This window comes from Stegostoma tigrinum, chromosome 1, assembly GCF_030684315.1.
Source record: "Stegostoma tigrinum isolate sSteTig4 chromosome 1, sSteTig4.hap1, whole genome shotgun sequence".
Taxonomy (NCBI): domain Eukaryota; kingdom Metazoa; phylum Chordata; class Chondrichthyes; order Orectolobiformes; family Stegostomatidae; genus Stegostoma; species Stegostoma tigrinum.
The window spans coordinates 90,759,077-90,782,546 of record NC_081354.1 but is presented as its reverse complement, the minus strand read 5'-3'; the positions used below and the strand labels follow the sequence as shown (position 1 = coordinate 90,782,546).

General features: G+C 40.7%; 1 long non-coding RNA gene across 1 annotated transcript in view; it reads right to left on the bottom strand.

Moving 5' to 3' along the window:
• LOC125457620 (uncharacterized) overlaps window positions 1-23,470 on the bottom strand; it is a 274,204-nt gene that overhangs the window by 4,991 nt on the left and 245,743 nt on the right. Inside the window, exons 3-4 of the long non-coding RNA XR_009446703.1 lie at window positions 4,454-4,567; window positions 803-909 (exon numbers count right to left, since the gene is read on the bottom strand). This is a non-coding gene — a long non-coding RNA (uncharacterized LOC125457620). The remainder of the gene's footprint in view (window positions 1-802; window positions 910-4,453; window positions 4,568-23,470) is intronic.

Sequence of the window (23,470 nt, the reverse complement as noted above, 5' to 3'; positions counted from 1 at the left end):
TGATGGAAACACACTATTCTTTGTTTAGAATCTCCCCAGCTCTTGAACAATGTGGCTATGGTGAGAAATTTGGGTCAATTGGTTGAGAACTTGAACAATACCCATCTTGACGTTGAGGTCAAAATGCTACATTGTCCAACCAAGTCCTAGATATCGAGACAATATTCTTGCTCGTGAGTGTTGAGAGGTCTATTAACATGGACAATAGCTCTTTATCACCCTCACTCCTATTTCATCTCTCCTCATTAATATTATAGGGTGGTAGGCATGACAGTGAGTGAAGGAAGGTGTTGCATACAATATTGAAAGTGGTAGAGCATGACCCTGGCTGGGAAGTTGGTGCAGTAGCTGAAATAGTGTCAGTGTGAGGTAAGCAGGGAGGCGATGGTGCCATTCAACTTGGTAGAGTGGAAAAAGACATTCCTCTGGACTGCTGTGACTACACTAACCCAGGTGACAACCTTAGAACAGGCCAACAGGGTTTGGTGTTATGGCCCCCGCTGCCAGTCATGGGGAAAATGCAATCCTTTCTCCGCTTGACCTCTCCCAGAAGGCCATTCAGAACCCTGCAGCATCAGGTACAAATACCCTGCTTGACATAAAATGCACAATATTTTCCATTTTTACAACGTTGCATTTGCACCTGTGATTTGCTAGTTTTCTGAAGCAACAGTGCGGCAACTCTTTAATTCAATCGGCCTTTACCTTTTCCAATTAGGACATTATTCACATTAATTTCAGTAAACTCAAGCTGCAGCATTTCATGTCCGATTGTAAAGGAGATAACATAATTTTCACTCACTTTTTAGTTTCTCCCTAATTCAAAGCCATGTTTTATGCTTCTAAATTGCAGGAGTAAGTCAGCGTCATTTCCAAAACTCAGCCAATTTCATGACAATTCCCGAAGATCTGAAACACACATGTAGAACAGTAGGCATAACTTTTGAAAGGCCCCATGTGCAGTTCCTGTCCAACCCCTTATCCATAGAACTGAAGAGAGGACAGGCAAGCCACGGGTCTGCTCCTGTGCCTGGCCAAAGTAGCTGCCAGAAGGATCATGCAGTGGGCCATGAAGGGATGGACTTCCTGACTGCTGGTACCTCTTCTACAGGCTGCATTCATGATGGTTATCCTTAGAAAAGGAACATGCAGCATCCACCAACACCCTCAACTTTCTTGTGGGGTGGAGTGCCACATTTTCCCCTCCAATGCTATTGTAATTTAATGTCCCCATCTCTCCCCACTTTTCTGTCACTTTTGTTGTCATTGCACTGCCCCAAGGAGCTATGGTTATAAATTATTCTTTTAATTAGACAACCTGACAGGTGAGGCAGATGAACTGAGGGCATGGTTGGGAACATGGGACCGCAATAGCAGAGCTATTATAGAAATACGGCTTGGGGATGGACAGGACTGGCCAATTACTGGCAAATGGGACTAGGTCAGACTGGGACTTCCAGTTAGTGCAGAGGAATTGGACTGAATGGTAAAAGTAAAAGACTGAAAGTAAAAGTAGGACTGAAAGTGACTGAGGATGGAGACAGAGCAGGACTTTGGGCACTATTGTCCAGTTAACCTTTTCACCAACCTGGCTCTATCCGACTAGGTAGCTTTACTTATGGATTGCATGAGCTCTTAAAAATAGGAGACAATGAGTGGGAGCTGTAAAAATGAACAGTGAAAAATTACTCAATACCTAAAATTGTCACCTTGAAGCAGATTTGCTTTTCAAAGCAATTTGAAGCAGTGCCTTTCCACCTCATTGCAGATTCTGCCTGACCTGCTGAGGTTTACCAGCAATTTCGTTTTTTATTTCAAGTTTCCAGATTCTGCAGTATTTTGCTTTTATATTGGAAAAGTCTCTGGAGCATTCCAGATCTGCGATGAGATAGATCAATCCACACAGGATAGCAACGGGGTTGGGGGCGAGGGGGAGGCTTTACAATTGACCTCCCTGTGTATGAGCTGAAAATGGAAAATCAATCACAGCCAATGCTTCAATTTGTTTTTGGTTGCTTCTTGTACACGTAATCATAAACAGGTGCCATATTAAGGCAAGGTAGCATTTATCGTTCTGCATCCCATAGTGGGATAGCTATTGAAGTTCATTGGTCACACTGAAGATTACCAATTTGCCAACCAAAGCTCATGGGACTGTAAACAAGAGTAGGCCATTATTTTATTTCTGAGGTCTCACAATGATCTGAGGCCCGCAACCTGTTGTCAACTGTCAGAAAAAAGTGATTTAAGTGCACAATGCTTTCTTTATAATATTTCTATCTCAGATGTTGTCTTCTTTATTAGAAGAAAATGTGCATAAGCTTTGCTGCATTGCTCACTGTTACTTTAGTGTGTGTTTTACTGTTAGAATTTACAGTGAAAATGCAGGTTTCAGTTTGGTAATGCAGAAATAAGGTGACTGGCAAAGAAATGGAGCATTCTGGCTTGTGGTCAGCACAGTTCAAGCATGTAACATGATAAGTTTGAACCTTCATTTAAGGCAAAAAGGTAGATTAGTGAAGTTAAATGTAATCTCATAGATGTTTTTGAGAACTACCAAATGGCCCACAAATCGCAATCTAGGGCACCTGCCTAATTTATAAGCAATTCTCCCATCTTGCTAGAAAGCTGGGTTATAAAGTAGATGAAATCCGAAGTTTGATTCAGTTCATCTTCCTTCCAGTCAGGTTGATTAAATATGCCCCATTCAGTGAGTGGTCAAGAAAACTAGCTTTAACTTCTGCAACATCCTTAACCAACAAATTATATAAATTAAAGACAGCAATTGGCAGATGCCTACACCTCATTGGACAGTAAGTAAATTAATTTTGCTGCTTAACAGTTCTGTAGCATGTTGTCAGTTTTTGTGGTTTCATATCAGTATACTTATCTCTGGACCACGAGACCTGGGTTCAAGTCCCACTCACACCAAAGCTGTATAATATATCTCACCACAAGATGTTAGGAAAATTGCTACACATTTCTCCTGTCACCTTTCTGAATAGCTAAAGAAAACTTGGATGCAAGAGATTAACTATCATTCACGTATATAAACATGGGCCACTAGATTATTTAATATGGAGTCTTCTACATGTTTGCCTTAACTGGGGAAACGCAGGTTAAGTTATGGTGTTCCTCCCCGGCGACATGATTTACTGTTGATAATGTAAAAAAGTGTAAAAGAAGACAATGGAATTATAAGGATTGTAATCTTTTCTTAATCACATTCTTTTATAATTTCTAGACTTATTACTCTAGATCAGCATTAATGGGTTCATGTTCATATTAATGATCTTGTATTAACTGGTCATTTAACTGTATTTTGTTTTAATATTTTAACTGTAATTTAGCAGTATGTTTATTTATCACATTTATTTTCAGTGTTTTTCAAATCATAATAATATTTCTTACCAAATCTATACTGGGTGTTTTGATGATTGTGTGCAGATTATATTCTTTAGTCCAACTTCATAGGAAACTCTGTCACAGGAAATGCTATTCCACCATTTATTAAACAACGTAACAATTTCTCAGGCTCCTTTTCAAAATAATATCAGATTACTTGCAGTGTTTCTCCTCTCCAGATATATGTATTCATTGCTTTTCTAAACTACAGTTGCGGTTATAATCAGAAACTGAATCAATCAAAATGAGTCTAAAGGAAGATGGAAGGTTTGGGAGAAGTTATTGCCCTTAAAAAGGAGATTATAAGTTTGTGAGGTTTTGTAAATAAAGAAAATTTAATGATGCACATTCAAATTCTGGCCTTGACTAGACTTCAACTGAGTTGTCACCTCAGAGAGGGAGTTGGTTTCTGTAGCTTTAAATAAATTGTATTCTAAACGCACATGGAAAAGTGGGAAGCCTTCTGGCACAACGCCTCAGAAGGAAATTCTACAGATCTGATCACAATTTTGACTTTCTGACAGCATGCATTTAGCTAACTTAATGAATACTAAAGAAGGCTCAATTGAATTTTTAAAGTAATATCCTTCAGCATTCACCTCCCCCTGGGAGGGTGGTAAATCTTTCCTCAGTAAAATCTCACCTTTTATTATTTCCCAAGAGCAGAAACAAAACTAAGAGAAATCTACCAGAACACAAGCGTGCAATTCATCACAAGGCCCAGAAAGTTGTGCAAGTACAAGTTGATAAAAGGACAGCAAGAGTGGAAGTCAACAACGAAACCAACTCAAAAACACCTTCTTAACAAATTATATTAACGTCTCACAGCATAAACATTGGGGAACTGAGGAGGAAGAAAAATTACAAGACTACAAAGAAACCTGATACAGAAACAAAAATAAACGTAAAACTCAACACTTTAAAAATCTCCACCAGTGTTATGTAACTTGAAAAAAAGTGAAGCAGCACACTTATAGTTGGTCACCATAGATTAGAGAGATTGATTGAAAGTTATTAACAGTCATCACATCATTAAAGAAGTCCTTACCTTTATAGATATTAACCTGTGAATTCTGTAGCGAAGTTAATGGGGAATTGACGTGCAAATACGGCAACTTCAGACGTTGCAGATACTTAAGGGTGATTTATCATTTTCGTGGAGCTAAAGGAAGAGTGACACAAATTGATGAACAATTCATAAGGAATCCCTCCCTGACCACACATTGCTAGCCCATTTGTTTTATTATCTGTAGTAACATTTTCAGTAAATTATTTTTCAATCAAGACACTTCATTAAGACATTTCATCGAACTGATGGTGCTGTCAACAATGCAGAATGCCCTCAGTAGCGCCAACTTAGACACAGTGAATCAGAGATTAGGGAGCCATCAGCTAAATGATTCAACAATACTCAATGTTTTAACCTCTCAAATGCTTCATTTTAGTTCTGATGAGATAGACATACAACAGCACACACTTTGGGGTTCAATTTTTGCATATCATTCTCCCACTCATCTTAATTTTTTTTAGATTTCACTGGCTTCTTCTTCATTCTTACATGAGAAAGAATGTACTGGCACTGGAGGAGATGCAGAGTGGATTCACTAGGTTGATTCCAGAGGTAAGAGGGTTGGCTTGTGAGGAGAGGCTGAATAGACTGGGATTGTATTCATTGGAGATAATAGGGACTGCAGATGCTGGAGAATCCAAGATAATAAAATGTGAGGCTGGATGAACACAGCAGGCCAAGCAGCATCTCAGGAGCACAAAAGCTGACGTTTCAGGCCTAGACCCTTCATCATCCAGCCTCACATTGTATTCATTGGAATTTGGAAGAAAGGGGGGTGGGGGCGGATCTTACAGAAACATATAAAATAATGATAGGAATACTTAAGGTAGAAGCAAGGATGTTGTTTTCACTGGAGCGTGAAACTGGAACAAGTGGGCATAGCCTCAAAATTAGTGGGAGCAGATTTAGGACTGAATTGAGGAGGAACTTTTTTACCCAAAGGTTGTGAATCTGTGGAATTCCCTGCCCAGTGAAGTAGTTGAGGCTCCCCCATTGAATGTTTTTAAAGCTAAGAGAGATAATTTGTTGAACAGTAAAGGAGTTAAGGATTATGATGAGAGGTTGGGTAAGTGAATCTGAGGCCATGAAGAGATAAGCGATGAAATTATTGAAGAAGCAGAGCAGGTTCGAAGGGCCAGATGGCTTACTGCTGCTCTTGGTTCTTGTGTAGTTGGTGTGGAAAATCTGTATGGAAGGTCCTCTGCTTTTTCTCTTACCCTTCTTACTCTGTACTTTAGTAAAGAACCCATCTCACCAGCAGAACATATTCAGAAATTTAAATGGTCAAATATCGTTTACAATAGGTATTCATTTAACTTTTACCTGTCTGTAACCAGGGCAAATGATAAAATTGCTTTGCACATTGTGAATTTTAATTTATGCATAAACAAATGAAACTAGACAAACAACTATAATTTTCTATGAATTGTTCGAAAAATGTTTTGAAGAATTGTTTGTTTTCCAATGAAGGTTAAGAGTTAGCTGCATGGCTAAGTTTCTGAAAGAGCTCACAAATGAATTGAGCTTGGACACATCATCTTCCATGTAACTTGACTTAGGTAAGTTTAAAAGATAAACTTTAAGCTTCCTAACCAGAGACTGTCCACCATTAACAAAGCCTGAATCAGGTTTTTGATAGAATACTTTGCATTTGCCTGGATGAATGTAACTCCAACAACACTCAAGAAGCTTGAAATCATCCAGGACAAAGCAGCCACTTGATTGGCTCCACATCCACTCCCTCCACCATCAGCACCCAGAACTAGCAGTTTATACTATCTACAAGATGCACTGCAGAAATTCACCAAGGCTTCTTAAACAGCACTGTCCATGATCACTGAGAGACATAGGTCCTTGAGATATATGGCATGGAGCCAGACCCTTGAGTTCAACTTGTCTATGTTGACCAGAAATCCTAAACTAACCTAGTCCCATTTGCCAGCATTTGGCCCATGTTGCTATAAATCCTTCATATTCATATACCCATCCAGATGCCTTTTAAATGTTGCATTTGTAGCAGCCTCCAACACTTCTTCTGGTAGCTCATTCCATAAACGCACCACACCCTGTGTGAAAAAGTTGCCTTTAGCTCCTTTTTAAATCTTTCCCTTTTCACCTTAAACCTACGTTCTCTCGAGTTAGACTCCCCTCCCCGAAGGAAAATAAATGCTAAAGAACAAGGATAACAGATACATGAGAACACCACTTATTGCAAGATCTCCTCCGAGCCACTCTCCATTCTGACTTGGAAGTGTACCAGTGTTGCTTTACTATCCCTGGTTGAAAATCCTGGAATTCTCTCCCTTAGCGCATTGTGGGTCGACCTACAGCATATATGCTGCAGCAGCTCATGAAGGAAGCTCACAACCACCATCCCAAGAGCAACTAGGGGCTAGCAATAAATGCTGGCCCAATCAGCATCCCTGGAGTAATAAAAATAAAACACAAATGTCAGGTTATTAGTTGAAAGGATGGCAAGCAAAATTTACAAAAAAGCATTTTTGAATAGACACAATTTGGTAGTATAGAACTTATGCAATGCTGAGAGGAAGACACATTTTGTCAAAATGGTTCACCTTGTGCCCATTAGAGCATTTTGCAAGGATATAAATTCAAAGGGAAAAATCAATACTTATACTGCCTGAGGCAGGAGTTGGCAAAGTGGGCTCTGATTGACATGACAATGCCATAGCTGACACACGTATTAATGTAGACTGACAGTTAACTGCCAGGCTTTGTTAACTCTTAAACCGGGCATGTTAACTCTGATTGTTCAGGGCATCGCTCTGGGAAATGAAACTACAAATGGCTATCAGAGATAACAAGGTGTAGAGCTGGATGAACACAGCAGGCCAAGAAGCATCAGAGGAGCAGGAAAGCTGATGTTTCAGGCCTAAGGGTCTAGGCCCAGAATGTCACCTTTCCTGCTCCTCTGATGCTGCTTGGCCTGCTGTGTTCATCCAGCTCTACACCTTGTTATTTCAGATTTTCCAGCATCTGCAGTTCCTACTATCTCTACAAATGCTTATCACTTGTTTTCTTGAGTTGAAATGGATAGTGTGTGTGTGTGTGTGTGTGTGTGTGTGTGTGTGTGCGCGCGCGCGCGTGCGTGTGTGTATTCATGTTCTTTCTGTCTGTTTGTTAATACATGTAGCTTCCAGTATTCACAACTGTGCCTCATTGCAGGCATAGCTGGCAATCCCAAATTGTTTATCAATGTAATTCCTCATACTTTCAAGATTATTCTGCAAATATTGCCCAATTGTAAAACTATATTTAATGATTGTCAGTATCTTGGCAGATGTGGAAGTGGGACTGGTTGGGTACAGACATTAATATGTTTGCTGTGAACAGCCAAAAAACACACTGTTCAATATGATCTGCCAGTCTTTGGGATTACTGAGTGAGTTTGCCATGGCAAATATCTCCACCAGTGATCCATTTACCAACCAATCAGTACTCTGCTATCATACCTTATAAATGTTGATTTTCTGTATGAGTTTATATTCTTGCGGAGTATCCTGATGAGCGCAAAATGAAAAAAAAATGAATAAAACATGTCTGTTTTTCAGCAATAAACACCGTTTCACTCAGTAAGTAGCAGGGCAAGCTGACAAAGTGCTTTCGTACGCATATGGTATATTTGCCTTTATTAGCCAAGGCACAGAGCTTACAAGCAGGGAGGTGAAGCTGGATTTGAAAAAAAAAATTTGCTTGGCCACAGCTAGAGTATGATGTGTAGTTCTGAAATCCACATTGAGGAAGAAATTGACAACACGTGTGACAGTGCAGAGGAAATTTACCAGGATGCTGCCTGGGCTGGAGATTTTCAGTTATGAGGAGAAGCTAGATAGACTGGGGTTGTTTTCCTCAGATCAAAGGAGATTGAGAGAGGATATGAGCAACATGTATAAAATTATGAGGGGCTTAGATGTGATAAATGGGAGGACACTCTTCCTTTGAGGGAGGAATCAATAACTGAGCGCATTGTTTTAAGGCAAGGGGAAAGGCCTTAGAGGAGATGTGAGGAAAAGCTTTTACACCGAGAGTTTGGTGAGAATCTGGAGCTCCCTGCCTATCACGGGGATCGAGACAGAAGCACTCATAACATTTAAGAAGTATTTAGATGTGCACTTGCATTCTCCAAGCATGCAAGGCCATGGGCCAAGTGCTGGAATGTGGAATTAAAATAGTTACGGGGCTGTTTTTGATGGCCATTTCCCCAATGGGCTAAAAGGTTTTTTTTCTGTGCTGTGACTTCTCTTTGACTTTAAATTTCTTCAGTCTCCACTGTACACTGGAGTAATGACTGCACAGATTCAAAACAATTTGAGAGAAGTGAATTCTCATGTCTGTGTTAAATCTGTTACCACTTATACTAAATCTATGATCTCTCATTCTAGGTTGCCCCCATACGTGGATATATCCTCTCTATCTCTACAATTTCAAACCCCTTTTGCTTCTCATAGACCTCACATTGATCTCATTCTTCTAAGCTCCAGACAGAATAGACCTGAACCGTTCAATCTCTCCCCATAAAAATAATATCCCCCACATGTAGAATTAATCTAGAGAACCTCCTCTAAACTGCCTCCAATGTAACTTCAGCCGTCCTCACGTTTTGTGACTAAAACTGTTCAAATACTACAGGTGCAGTCTCACTAATGCCTTAGACAGTTGCAACAATGCTGCCCTACTTCTTTAGACTATTTTTTCAGCAATAAATACCAAAAGTCTATTCTCCTTCCTTACTGCCTGATGTACTTGCATGCTAGTTTTCAGCAATTCATGCACAAGGTCACCCAGATCCCTTTACATTTAACCACTCTGAAATAGAATCTGACTCAGATTGCAGTTTTGCAACTAGTCACTTGGTAGTACATACTTTAAGAACTGTTGGAAAGAGAGACAAGTTGAAGCTGTTCATCTTGCAGTTTTCAGGCCAGAATCGCTAGAACACCAAAGTTGAAAGCAAGAACAAGTTTTATCAAATGCAAAAAAGGTACCAATTGTCTGCCAAGTAAATTCCGCAACCTATCTACCTGGCACCCTATACCATATTTATCTGGCTTCCTATCCCCTGCTGCCCTATCCCTTCGCCAGCTGCCACCATATTAACTGACCCCTCATCCAGCTGATACTTTACTGTCATCTGACATCCTAACCACGGGCAACCTACACCTCTCCAAATAACACCTTTCCCAGCTGGCACCCTCATTCCCCAGGTCCCTGACATCATACTTAGCTTATGTGCTCATCATTTGACAATAGAAGTCAATGCAGCTGTAGGGACCTTTAAATTTCAGATTATGATGGATGATTTTTACGAAAAGGGGAATCATTTGCCTTCTTCTACACCATAAAACAGCTATCAGAGAGAAGCATGCTTTGGTATTTCTGAGGGAGCTTGGGCAGAAGCACCTTTGAAAAATGCAGCACTGCTTTCTTTCATGAAAAAGAAAGACACAAGGAGCAGACATAACAAGGTGTCGAGCCGGATGAACACAGCAGGCCAAGCAGCATCAGAGGAGCAGGAAGGCTGATGTTTCAAGCCTAGACCTTTTCTGAAGAAGGGTCTAGGCCTGAAACGTCAGCGTTCCTGCTCCTATGATGCTGCTTGGCCTGCTGTGTTCATTCAGCTTCACACATTGTTATCTGCAGTACTTTGTGATCGGGGCATAAAGGAAAGAAATATTAATGAGACACATGTCTAGTAGCATTATAATAAAATGTGAGGCTGGATGAACACAGCAGGCCAAGCAGCATCTCAGGAGCACAAAAGCTGACGTTTCGGGCCTAGACCCTTCATCAGAGAACGTCAGCTTTTGTGCTCCTGAGATGCTGCTTGGCCTGCTGTGTTCATCCAGCCTCACATTTTATTATCTTGGAATTCTCCAGCATCTGCAGTTCCCATTATCTCTGTCTAGTAGCATTATGTTGTTTATATAATGAAAGATGGCTGAAATTAAATGATGAAGTAAGGAAAAAGAAAAAATAAAAAGACTGTAAAATATAGAACAATAAACAAAAAATAATCAAATTTCAATGAGAAACACAGGAATATGCTGAATGACTTTCCTGTGCTCTGGCAAAATTAGGATCAATGACTTCTAATTACTTTTCGCCCTCTTAAGCATTCTTTGGCATTCAATATGATCGTGGCTGATTCGACTACTCCACATTCCTGCCTGCCCCTGATAATTTTTCACTCATTTGCTTGTGAGACAGCAGAAACCTAATGGGTTGAATGGCCTCATTCTGTTCCACAAACTTCAAGTTGAATAGGCCATCCCCAGTATCTGCTGAACTTCAGAAGCTATTTGATTTTTAGTCTGCAAGAGACACTGACAATAGAACAATACCGTTAAATTGCACACTGCTTATTATCTAGTGTCTTCTGTTTATTTGTGAAAAGAAATTACAATTGTTGTTGTTTAGCCAAACCACAATTCACATCAGTGAAACAAAAAAACCACTAATTCACAAATATGCAAGTCACTCTCTGTTAAAGCAATTAAAAGTAATCTCACTGAAGCATGCTCCCATCCTTATTGACAATTATTTTCAATTGGCATACAAGTTGTAATTAATATTCCACCTATTTTTATGTAATTAAGCATAGATGTATGATATGCATAGCAACGGGATGGAAATCAAATAATAATACAACTAATAATAATGTTCTGGCAGATACCAGCAAAGGTAATTGAACAAAATACACCATGCTGACAGATGGAAATAGTTTGCATTTACAAAGCTTTGTTCACACTCTTACGCCTGAGGGTGTAATAAACACTTTGCAGCCAATAAAATATGTTTGAAGCAGTGCTACTGGTATAACTTAGGAGACCTGGCAACTGCTTTGCACTCAATGAAGCGATACAAGTTTACACGACAGAGAGGCTCTCTTTTCCTCTGAAAAGTGGTGGGTGACAAGCTAGCCGTTATAGAATTTGCAAATCATGTGAATTTGAGCAGCATTTTCCCCAAACCGGGATGCAGCATGCACACAAGAGAAAAGCTCACACCCCACAAACAAAAACACAGTCAAATCTGTGAATTATATTGGAATGTACTGGAGAAACTCAGCAAGTCTGGTAGCATCTGTGGAAAGAAAGCAGAGTTAATGTTTCAAGACAGTTCTGATGAAGAACCATGGGATTTGAAACATTATCTCTACTTTTTCCCCACAGACACTATCAGAGCAGTTGTCTTCTCCAGTTTTTTTTTGTTTGTTTCAGATCTCCAGTTCTTTGTTTTACTTTTGTAAATAAAACATTCTGGTCTGACTCATCTTTTACACTTCAAACTGGAGTTGTATCACACCAGTAAGTTCATTTCTCAGTATTGCTTTCATTTTTGCTGTTTTTGCCTCTCAATCTTCACACATCTGTCAGCTATTTATCTGTGCAGCCTGTTAAGGAGCTAATTTTTACTCTCTCAACAATCAATGTCTTCCTTTTCCACTTCTCATAATCTCAAATAAACTTTAGCACACTTTTTTTTCTGCGTGTGCCCAAAAGTTCAAAAGCTGTTGCTTCCCTCAAAACTACTTCCAGCTCGTGATCGTACATTGATCCTCTTCCCACCTTTCTTCCTGAACACTCCAGGAAACAGCCTCACACGATGGAGGAGACCAAAGCATTTGAACAAGACAGATTTTTATTTATGATGCAATTAGCAGAAGGGCAAGTGCTGCCACTTAGGGACCTTAACACCACTGCCATAATGAGGAAACACACGGCATCCAGTATAAAGCTGTCAGCCTGGTGTCACAGGAGGATGTATTAGCACTTTCCCTACCTCAGCTCTTTGTCTGCCAACTCTTTCAGCCTCATGTTCACTAACCTGGCATAGCACTAGTGGTGATATTGTAAACACTTCCAATATATATTACATCCTGACCCATTGATCCTCTCCATCCCTTTATTTTCTAGCTTAATGAGAGGAATTAGATGCTAGTGCTGGGCAAAGTGAAAACTAAAACTGTGATGACTGTGTTTTATTACTTATTAATTCTGCCAAACAGTTGCAAAGGAACACAGACAATGGCTCACAAGTTCAGATCCACCTCGTAGGGGATCTGCACCAACAGACAGTTTTGAGGTGACCGAGGGGTTAAGCTGCAAACCTTATTTATTTGGGAATAGTGTTTTGCAAGTAGCCTAAAGAAAGGTAAGTAGCAGAGGGGATGAACTGGGCTGGTTTTGGGATGTGGTGGGGGAAGGGGAGATTTTGAAGCTGGTGAAGTCAAAATTGATACCATTGGGCTGCAGGGTTCCCAAGCGGAATATGAGTTGCTGTTCCTGCAACTTTCAGGTGGCATCATTGTGGCACTGCAGGAGGCCCATGATGGACATGCCATCTAAAGAATGGGAGGGGGAGTGGAAATGGTTCGCGACTGGGAGGTGCAGTTGTTTATTGCGAACCGAGCGGAGGTGTTCTGCAAAGTGGTCCCCAAGCCTCCGCTTGGTTTCCCCAATGTAGAGGAGGCCACACCTGGTACAACGGATACAGTATACCACATTGCCAGATGTGCAGGTGAACCTCTGCTTAATATGGAAAGTCATCTTGTGGCCTGGGATAGGGGTGAGGGAGGAGGTGTGGGGGCAAGTGTATCTTTGGGCCTGGGATAGGGGTGCGGGAGGAGCTGTGGGGGCAAAGGCCCAGTTCGTCCCTTCCCTCCACTGCACCACACGACCAGCCCAGCTCTTCCCCTCCACCCACTGCATCCCAAAACCAGTCCAGCCTGTCCCTGCCTCCCTAACCTGTTCTTCCTCTCACCCATCCCTTCCTCCCACCCCAGGCCGCACCTCCATCTCCTACCTACTAACCTCATCCCACCACCTTGACCTGTCTGTCTTCCCTGGACTGACCTATCCCCTCCCTACCTCCCCACCTATACTCTCCTCTCCACCTATCTTCTTTTCTCTCCATCTTCGGTCCGCCTCCCCCTCTCTCCCTATTTATTCCAGAACCCTCACCCCATCCCCCTCTCTGATGAAGGGTCTAGGCCCGAAACGTCAGCTTTTGTGCTCCTGAGATGCTGCTGGGCCTGCTGTGTTCATCCAGCCTCACATTTTATTATCTTGGTTTCTCCAGCATCTGCAGTTCCCATTATCACTAAGTAGCAGAGGTGTTGGAATGCTGTCGGTGCTGCATCAGCACACATTGACAATAGCCTGAGGGAGAGGGTTTAAGGAGATGGGCACCTCAAATAGCAGGCACAGAGAGATGTGAGATATTTGGATCTTGTGGGTGATTGCAGGAGCTGGGGGCATGGTGAACAGTGAGTCATGGAGCTAAGGACAAGGCAGTAATCAGTGTCTGGGCTCACAGAAGCTTTGTGTGGTGTTAACTACAGTCAGCGATGGCCAATGTGATCATGAATGGGTCTCTTCTTTGTCTTTGCTCCAGACAAGGTCCTCAGAACTGGTTACCTCGAAGGACCAATGATTGGGAAGTTGGGTAAATTCAGGATCTCCAAGCTCACATTCTTTCTTATCTTTATATTTGCAAGAGCTTTATAGGTTGGTTTCCTGAATGCAGGCATTAATGCTGTAATGAATATGCATAAATAACTGGTCAGGGCCCAATCAGAGTTCTGTGTTCCAGTTGTGGCAGCACTCTTTAGGATCACCAATTGCTGGGGGTGTAAGGTCCAAAAAGATATATGAGAGTAATACCAGTCATGAGCAACCTACTTACTTGGATTGACGAAAGAAGCTGAAATCTTTCTCCTTCAAGCAGAACATGTTTAGTACAAACTTAATAGAAATGTGGTGTAAATTTAAAACAAAAATCATTGGCAGCAGAGTCAAGTTCACAGATTTAAACTAATTGGCAAAAAAAAAACAGTTGGAGGAGTGAAATATTTTAATGGATGGGGTATGCAATATCAAGAAAGATGATGGAAGGTGATTCAACAGAAGTTTTCAAAAGGGATTTGAATATCCACTTAAATGGAATAAATTTCAGAGCTTTCAGTAAAGAGCTTGTGAGGGAGAAAAGCTCTTTATCCTTGTCATTGTCTGGAGAGTTGTATCAAAGACTCACGGTATGCAGGATGAGTTGAATAGTATTCTGATGTTCTGTACAATTCTTTGATGGCAGGGAAAATCAGTCTCAGGAGAGGGTCTCAAGTAAGTGCTAGACCTTTTTGTTGCATAAACAATAGATTGACCTTTCCCAAGGTTACCAACTTCAAGCCCCAATTTCTCCTGTGTTGAAGGACAAGGAACAGAGCAACAGGAGAAGGCCATTCAGCTCATTAAGACTGTTATGTCATTCAACATGTTCATGGCTGATCAAACAATCAATGCCTTTTACCCATTTCATCACCATAACCCTGTATGCAACTGGTAATCAGAAATCGATCAATGTCTACCTTAAACACACTCAAAGACTAAATTCTTTAATATTCATTTTGTGGGCTTTTGGTGTTGCTGGTTGGCCAAGATTTATTGCCCAACCCTAGTTGCCCTTGCGAAGGTGATGGTGAGCTGCCTTCTTGAACCGCTGCAGTCCTCCTGCTGTGGGTTGACCCACAATGGCATGAGGGAGGGAATTCTGTTTCTGCACTGCTTCCACAGAGTAGACACTTCCAAAGATTCACAATCCTTTGAGTACAATAATTTCTCCTTATCTCTGACTTAAGTTGTTTCTCACTCAAGAGTTATACAGTCATAGAAATGTATAGCATGGACACCTACTCTTCAGTCATTCAGACATTTGCACCACTCAAATGTCAGGCTAATGACCATCACCAATAACAGACAATCTAACCACCATCACTTGAAATTGAATGGTGCTAATATCACTGAATTCCCCACTATCAACATCCTGGAGGTTACCATTGACCAGAAACTCAACTGGACTCACCACATTAACAGAGTCACTACAACAGCGGGCCAGAAGCTCGGAATACAGCACTGAGTAACCACCTCCTGACTCCCCAAAGCCTGTCCAACATCTATAAGGGACATGACAGGAATGTGATGGAATATTCCCCACTTGTTTGGATGGGTGCAGCCCCAACAACACTCCAGAAGCTTGACACCATCTAGGACAAAGCAGCCCGCTTGATTGGCACTACATCCACAAGCATCCACTCCCTCCACCATCAACACTCAATAGCAGCAGCGTGTACTATCTACAAGACGCACTGCTGAATTTCAGCAAAGATCCTCAGACAGCACCTTCCAAACCCACGACCACTTCCATCTAGAAGGACAAGGGCAGCAGATATTTGGGAACCACCACCTCCAAGTTCCCCTCCAAATCACTCACTATCCTGATTTGGAAGTATATCACCATTCCTTCACTGTTGCTAGGTCAAAATCCTGGAATTCCCTCCCTAACAGCATTGTGGGTCCACCCACAGCAGGAGGACTGCAGTGGTTCAAGAAGGCAGCTCACCACCACTTTCTCAAGGGGCAACTAGGGATGGGCAAGAAATCCTGGTCAGCTAGTGACACACGTATCCCGCAAAATGAATAAAAAGACGTCCAACTCATCAATACCAACCAGATATGCTACATTAATCTAGTCCCATTTACAGCATTTGGCCCATTTCCCTCTAAACACTTCCTATTCATATACACATCCAGATGCCTTTTAAATGTTGTAATTGTACCAGCCTCCACCACTTCCTCTGGCAGCTCAATCCATATGCATATCTCCCTCTGAGTGAAAAAGTTGTCCCTTAGGTCCCGATTGAATCTTCCCCTTTCAGCATAAGCCTATGACGTCTAGTTTTGGACTTATCTACCCTGGGAAAAAGACTGTGGCTATGCACCCCATGCCTCTCATGATTTGATAAACTTCTATAAGGTCACCCTCCATCCTCTGACACTCTGGGGAAAATAGCCCCAGACTATTCAATCTCTCCCAATAGCTCAAATCCTCCAACCCTGGCAATATAATTGTAAATCTTTTCTGAACCCTTTCAAGGTGCTTAACATCTTTCCTAGTGCAGGGAGATCAGAGGTGACCGCAGCATTCTAAAGTGGCCTAACCAACATCATGTACAACCTCAACATGACCTCCCAGCTCCTATGCTCAATGCACTGACCAATAAAGGCAAGTGTACGAAATGCCTTATTCATTATCCTGTCTTCCTGTGGCTCCACTTTCAAGGAACTATGAATCTGCATCCCATTGTGTCTTTGTTTGGCAACACTCCCCAGGACCTTAGCATTAAGTGTGTAAGTTCTGCCTTGACTTGCCTTTCTAAAATGCAACACCTCACTCCTTGGGTCTAGACGCCCCACCCAGCAAAAGCATCTTAATTGCATCTACCCTAGCTATCTCCTTAAATGCTTAGTAAGTTTCAATAAGATCACTTTCCAATTTACTGAATTTCTAGAGAATACAGGCCCAGATCCCAGACTTTCTTCATAGGACAGTCCTGCCATCCTGTGAACAATTCTCGTGAATCTTTGTTGCACTGCCTCAATCGCTACAGTATCTTACCCGAGGTAAGACCAAATCTACACTTAAAACTCTAGGCCCCATTTGACCAAACTCCCATAAAATTGAACCAAGCCTTCGCTACTGCTGAACCTAAATCTCTTGCAACAAAGACTAACATTCTATTAGCCTTCCTAATAGGTTACTGCACCCACATGTTCACCTTCAGTGATTTATTGGCAAGAACACCTCAATTTCTTTGTAAATCTATTCTTACTAACAGCTTACTATTAAAGAAATACTCTGCAAATCTGTTCCTGCCACAAAAGTGGATAACCTCACATTTTTTTTCACTTTATCTTCCATCTGGCATGTTCCCACTTATTCATTAAGCCTGTCTGAAGCCGATATCCATCTTCCTCAAGTCGCACATTCCTACTTAGCTTTGTATCATCCACAAATTTGGAAATTTACATTTTGTCCCCACCTCATCATTGATATACATTGTGAAGAGCAGGTGCAAAATACTGATCCTTGTGGTATCCCAACGATCACAACCTGCCAAATCGACAATGATAGTTTTTTTCTTAATCCCTGTTTTCTGTCTGTTAGCCAATCATGAATCCATTCCAGTACATTACTCATATCCTACGTGTTTTAATTTTTCTAACCAGATTCCTCTGAGACATTTTATCAAAAGCCTTCTGAAGGGCAGCAGAGTTTCAAAAACAACCTCCCCTTCAAGTCTTGGAGAATCCTCCACTTCCCACATATTCCAAAACCTGGAACTCTCTCCCTAACAGCACTGTGTACATATTGGTGTTGTTATGTGAAGTAATGTTTCTGATGGGGCTAACGTTCAAGTCTGCATTGAGATCCACCCAACCTGATATCATACAGTACTGGAACAGCAAGTGTGGAGAATAGCTCTGGATTCTGAAGGGGACAGGCCTGTCATCTATGTCTCGTAATAGTTCCGCAATAATGTCAAACTATCTAAAGACAAGTTACCTCATTGCTATCATGAACTAAATTACATCTTATTAAAATACAAGCTGCTGCTGCTAGTTAAGACTCGCTCACAGTTGTGTAAACCATATCAGACCTTCAACCCAGTCAAGAAAAAAGGATTGATGGCAGCCATCTACCCACAAATATGGCAATGAAATGCAAAGTTTTGAGATGTTTAAAGAACACATTCTTGAAGACAGTTCAGAATGTGCACTAAATTTTGGTCCTGCCAATGGTGTCTATGAAAGAATGAATAATAAATACCCACCACTTTGGGGACGGAGTATGTTGCTCTGCAGCTGAAAATTAAGTGCAACATGGCCTAAATCCAAAGCCAGTAAGATTGGTGGGAACACACAAGGATGATTCTCACTAAACATATAAGCAGAAGTAGCTGGAGAAGGCACAGAAAGCCAATGAAAGGTGAACAGTCAGTTAAAATAAACATTTAATAAATCTTAAGTTGGATCATATTTGGTGCAAGTAATGTACGATTAATAGTTGAATTAATGCAGCATGATAATTTTACATGAAATCAAACATCTTAGCGGAACAAAGCAGGGAAAAGATGAGAAAGAGTTAAAACAAATGGCTATGTCTCAGGGTAACAAAAAAGTCACACAGGACAGTGGGATGATAGTACTTTTGTTTGAACAATGTTCGGCCTGGAACACATAGCTCCTTCCCCATGAAAGGAAGGCCAGATATACCACCCTGAGACGTTAGGACATTGTACTGGGACAATAAACAGACGGGATGTTCCAATGTATAAAGGCTAGGTGTGTCATCAAAACAGGATTACAACGCAACATTCTGCTGTCTGTTTGCCTCCTGCCACTCCTTCCTGTGCATGAGCCCCCATGTTAATTTATGATTTAAATGTCATAGATGGAATTTGGCCATATTTGGAACAACAAAATCATGAGTCATCAAAAATGGTTCGTACATTCAAATAATGCAGTTACAGTCTTGTGAAACAACTGATAAAATCAATGCTTGGTAATAGCTCAAGGCCATCCAGTTTTCCCATGGGAAGCATGTGTTGCCTTGCAAATGCAGGAATACACACCGGTAAAGTTTTCAATTGTCTCTGCCTTTTTTTTGAGGGTCAAGATGAACAAGAGAAGCTTCCCCTTTCAGCCAAGGTAAGAGCAGATAGGAGAACAAATTCTCTCAATGTAAAAAGAGGAAGAGGTGCAAATATCAGAGGTCCAGGACTTTAAAGATCAATTTTTGATAGAACATCTGAAAATATGATAAGATTTGTCACTTGTGTGAAATATGTAAACTTGCCATCATGTTATTCTGACAATCATGGATTCTTTGGTCAGCTCTATTGCCATTGAAATTCAACCAACCCCATTTTGCAGGCCTCAGAAGCAGCGATAAGAGCATTCTTCAGGGATATTCACACTGGAGCCACGCATCTGGTAAGGAGATCAGACTGGAACCTAGTGTCTTTCTACTGCCTTCACAGAGTATTTCAAGCCAACCGCAACAATTGTAAAAACTGAAGTTAATTGTGGTGCAACCACTAGTCAAATGCACTTCTGAGCACGGCCACTACCTTGCGGTAGTCACTGACCTCTGCACACAAATTTGTTAAATCCAGCTAGGGCAGTACACAGAATTAAATGAATATAGGAGTTCAAGGTAACTATAATTATAACACTTAAAATACCTGGTTATAATCATTCCTTCAGCAAAGTGTTGAAGTTACAGGATATGGACCAAACGCAAGCAAATGGGTTTAGCTCAGTTTAGTAAACCTGGTTGACATGGACCAGTCGTGCTGAAGGGTCTATTTCTGTGCTGTTTGCTTCTATGACTCTATGATTATAAAAGCAATCACTTTGAATGAAACACAGTCCTGAGTAACTACACTGTGAGTGGCAACATTACTGTGAGTCATAGCCCTTAGACAAAGAGTTTGGACATGGAGTACATCTGTGAAATAGTCACAAAACTCTTTAGTCTGAATGACTTTCTGAATGCAGTCAAAATTAAAGAATATGCATCCAGTATATAGGTTTATGCCTAAACACCTTTGGGTTGATTTTCAAATAAATCCTAATTATAACACATACGGAAAACAAAATGGTTTCATTCAAGATGACAAACAATTCACATTAAAGTAACTGTGAGTTTATGTGGTACAGCATACAGATTGAGCATTTTGATGATTATTTTGTCATTCCACTGCACCAACAGAATCATGAACACCCATCAGAGCAAGTGTAAGGTAATGTGTGTGCTTCTGATGCATACTTGTGAGTTAATCAGGCTTAATTCTAATTCCCCTCCTCTGGAAGAGACATTAAACCAGGGCTCTGCCTGCCGTCTCTGCTGAAGAAAATCCTGCTCTATTATAAGAAGAGCAGAGGAGTTCTTCCCAGTTTTCTGCTAATAAAAATCCCTTAACCAGCATCACTGGAATAAATTTTCTAAACTTTATCACATTCTTGTTTGTGGAAGCTTGATTCCTGAAAAATGGTTACCACACTTCCTACATTGCAACAAAGATGACACTTTAAAAATACTTTCACAACAGTAAAGAACTTTGGGATGCCCTGATGCCATGAAAGGTGATATAGCAATGTAAATCTTCCTTTCTTTCATAACACATTCTCTAAAAAAGTCACTCTTAGCAAAATGATACTTTAGATTAATTTGTGATATCTCATTGAGAACTTTCCATGCATTTCTCACCAATGTCAACAAAAAGAAAAAAGATAAATTTATGAGCAAAAATCAAATAACTTCAGGAGCTGAAACCACTCTGCAGTTTCACTAGTACCGACACAGAAAACCACCAAGGTAAAGTTTTGAATCAATACTATTTTTCAAAACTGGACTGATGAGCATTTTTAAATATATATTCATGTTCAACACATCAATAAAAATCATCTAAATGTTTTTGGTGCTGAGATCAATGACTGAATTTGAATTGTATTTTATTGACAAGTCTCTTCCAATTAAGATCTACTCATGTATGTTGTTTGTCGGAGGGAAATTAAATTTATTTTAATCTAGAAAGCCCTTTAAAGAGAGAGGCTTTGAATTCTTTCTTTGAAGGAATATAATTAGTATTTTTCAATTATGTTAAAAACAAAGGTATAAATTGCTCATTTCTTTCCTGGAGTTTTGAGGCAAACATTATTCTTTCATGGAATGTGGATGTCACTAGCAAGGCTACTATTTATTGTTCATTTCTAATGGGCCTGGAAGAGAATAGATTGCTTGGCTATTTCAGGGGCCGGTAAAGAGTGTTATCACATTGCCATAGGTCTGAAATTATATGTAGGTCCAACCAGAAGAGGCTGACAGGGTTTTTTTAAGAGTACGAGTAATTTTTTTAATGAAAAATCAGCAATTATTCCATTATACCATTAGACCAGCCCTTATTTCCAGATTTATTTATTGATTTAAAATTTTATCAATTCCATTCCTACAGAATGTGCTGGGGACGTGAGTTCAAATTCCACAAAGCCAGATGGTGGAATTTGAAATCAACACATCCTAGAATTAAAAGTATAATGATGACTATGAGTCAATCACTGAAAAAAAACCCCTCTGATTCACAAATGAATGTACTTCGTAGAAGGTAATAGCTGTCATTACAATCTCTGCACACATGTGACTCCACACCCATTACCTTGTGAAGTGGATGAGCCAACCACTCTGATTTTACAAATGACTTGAAAGGAATGAAACTGGGCAGACCATCTGGCATCAGATTTGGCATGGAAAATGACAGTGGCAAATCCAGCAATGTCAAACCTGCCAAATACACCTTTCCAATACCTGAGGCTAGTGCCACAATTGGGAGAGCTGTCTGACAAACTGGGCAGGCAACAGTCTGATATAACATACTCACAGGCTTAAACTTAACAGATAATGTCATGACAATCCCTAGGTATGTCCTTATCATTAATGTCATGTCACCCTGTCAGGACAGAACCAACAATAAAGGTATATACAGTCAGGATGGAGTGACCAAGGAGTTCTCTACATTGATTCCAGGCCACATAATGTCTCATGGCATCAAGTCAAACATAGGCAAGGAAAGCTACTGCTGATTATCATGTACTACCGTCCCTCAGCTGATAGATCATTGTACTTTCATGGTGAGCAGCTCTTCGAGGAAACATGAAGGGTAGCAAGGGCACAGAATACATTTTGGGTTGAAGACTTCAATATTCACCACTAAGATTGGCTCAGCCTCAGCCTTACTGATTGAGGTGATTGAGTCCTAAAGGACAAAGCTGCCAGACCAGATGTGCAGCAGGCAGTGAAGCAACAAGTGGAAAAAGCATAGTTGACATCAACCTCATCAAAGATGCACCAATCCATGGCAGAATTGGCAAGACTGACCACCACACCACAGTGCTTGTAGAGACATCCTTAATGATGGTGGAGCATAGTACATTAGTGCCAAAAAATAAGGCTGTAGCAATTTTCAGTTAGGTCCCCAACATTGTCAGTCTTCAGCCAATTCAATTCATTCTATGTGTATTCAAGTAAAGCCTGGAGGCATAGGATATTGAAAGTGTATGGGTCCTGGCAACATTTCAGCAATAATACTGAAGCTATGTGCCTCAGAATCTGATGCACTCCAAGCAAATTTGTTCCACTACCGACAATGTAGAAAATTGGACAGATCTGTCCTGTACTTGAAAAGCAGGGAATCCAAACTGGCCAATTACCATCCCATCAGTCTACTCTTGATCATCAGAAAAGTGATGGAAGTTGTTATCAACAGTGCTATCAAGCGGTACCTGCTCAGTGACGTCCAGTTTGGATTTCACCAGGGCCACTCAGCTCCTGACCTCATGCAGCATGACCAGGATAACATCCATATTTGGGCTGAAAAGTGGGAAATAACAATTGTGACACACAGATGACAGACAATGGCCATTTCCAACAAGATGGAACTTGATATGGTCCATTGAGGTTCAACAGCATTATCATCATTGAATCCTGCACTATTGACATCTTATTTTTTATAATTGAACAGAATATCAACTGGATTAATCACGTAAGCAATGTGGCTACGAAGGTAGAGCAGAGGCTAGGAATCTTGCAGTTAATAAATTACATCACTTCCCAAAGCCTGAGCACCATCTATAAGGCACAATTCAGTGGTGGAATGGAATAATCCCCACTTAACTGGATGGTTGCAGCTTCAACAGCATTCAAGAAGCTTGACACCATCCACGACATCTAGAAAAGCATCACTAACATGGAAACACAAACACCTACAAGTTTTGATCCAAGCCACTCACCATTTCAAATTGAAATATATCACTGTTCTTTCAGTGTCATTCAATCAAAATCCTGGAGCTCTGTCCCAAAATGCATTGGTGTTCTTGCTCCAAATGGACTGCAATGTTTCAGAAAGGCAGCTCACTACCATTTTCTCAAGAGTGACTAGGGATAAGCATTACCTACTCACCTAGCTAGCAATGCTCATATGTTTGAATTTTTAAAAATTACAGATGCTGGAAATCTGAAGTTAAAATATTGGATGCAACCAAAAGATTAGGCCACATCTAGGGAAGACAAGATGGCCAC